Consider the following 1,411-nt stretch of genomic DNA (forward strand, 5'->3'; position numbering starts at 1 on the left):
TATATTTATATTTATATTTATATTTATATTTATATTTATATTTATATTTATTTATTATTTATATTTATATATATATATTGTCGGGAAAGTTAATCTGTTGAATTCGGTTTTCAGAGATAGTGATTTGTTTGGGATGTAATATTGTTCTTCACGATGTTATTAGTTAACAACAAAAAGGATGCAAAATATATATATATATTACGCAATGAATTGGTAAGCAGTGATGAGTTATACAAAAGGCAAGTAATATGATCAACTAACAAATTCCTTTCCTTGCCTTCGATAATAATTTGATTGTCAGTTAGTTGATAGATTATTGAGTTGGGGATATGTTACGGAAATGTATTTAACGAGTAGGAAGAATATCGTAGTTTGCTGTCCAGTGGTGGCGGATATGCGAAGATATCGCTGTTTGTGATTTACCCGCGGAGGATAAGCGAAGAGGATGCATCGTCTACTCGATTGTAAGAACTGTCTGTCGCGGGATTTTTTCATATATACATATATAAGGATTGGGGAGTTTTGTAAGCTCCATCTGGGTTATCATGGAGATATATGGCTGCCCTTTGGCGTCGTCTATTGTGTAGATACTGACACGTCTTTGCGTTATGCAGTCCATTGCTAGCTTACATATTCTCTTCATTGCTTTAATTTAACAAAGTTTCATCATATTGTATAGGACTGAGATTTCTGTCATGCAGTCCGTTATATCCTCTTCATTGCTTTAATTTTACAAAATCTCATCTCCCTGTCTGTTAGATATTGTGGAAATTTTGTTTGAATATAGCTTTAATTTCGGTAATCCGAATTACCGAAATTCCTAATTCGAGACCAGCGCCGGAGAAGGAAGCTTCTTCGTTGTACTTGTGCTTCCTGTTCTCAGTGCAATAGGTTCTTCGGCGTTCTCTGGCTTATTTTTAGTTTCTTCTCTTTCTATATCAGACTTAATGTTGGCCTCGAGGGGATATAACATGTTTATCGGCCTTGTAAGTTTTCTATACGGAGTTTCTATTACTACAGCTCTTGTGACTCCATCTTTTCCCTAAGTTCTTTTATTTTTGCTAATTTCCAGAGACCTCGATGAGTTTCATGTTCGTTCAACAATACGATTTCTCCTACTCGCGGTGAATGATTCTCTGTGACTTCAACGTGCTCTTTCTGGGTTCGTTCACTGAGGCTTGTCAAGTACTCCGTTTTCCATAGTTCCCAAAATGTGTCGAGCACTTTGAGTGTAGTCATCCAATACTTAATTAGTCGTTCTCTCGCGTTCAGCGTTCCTGGCATGTATTCATCCTAATTGTCATTAATTGTCGGTATAACTAAGAAAGCATTGGGTTTATGAAATCTATTGAATGTATTATCGTATTATCGTCAAAATTGACATACGTTAGTGATCGAGTATTTAAAATAC

This window comes from Loa loa (assembly GCF_000183805.2).
Source record: "Loa loa unplaced genomic scaffold supercont3.74, whole genome shotgun sequence".
Classification (NCBI taxonomy): domain Eukaryota; kingdom Metazoa; phylum Nematoda; class Chromadorea; order Rhabditida; family Onchocercidae; genus Loa; species Loa loa.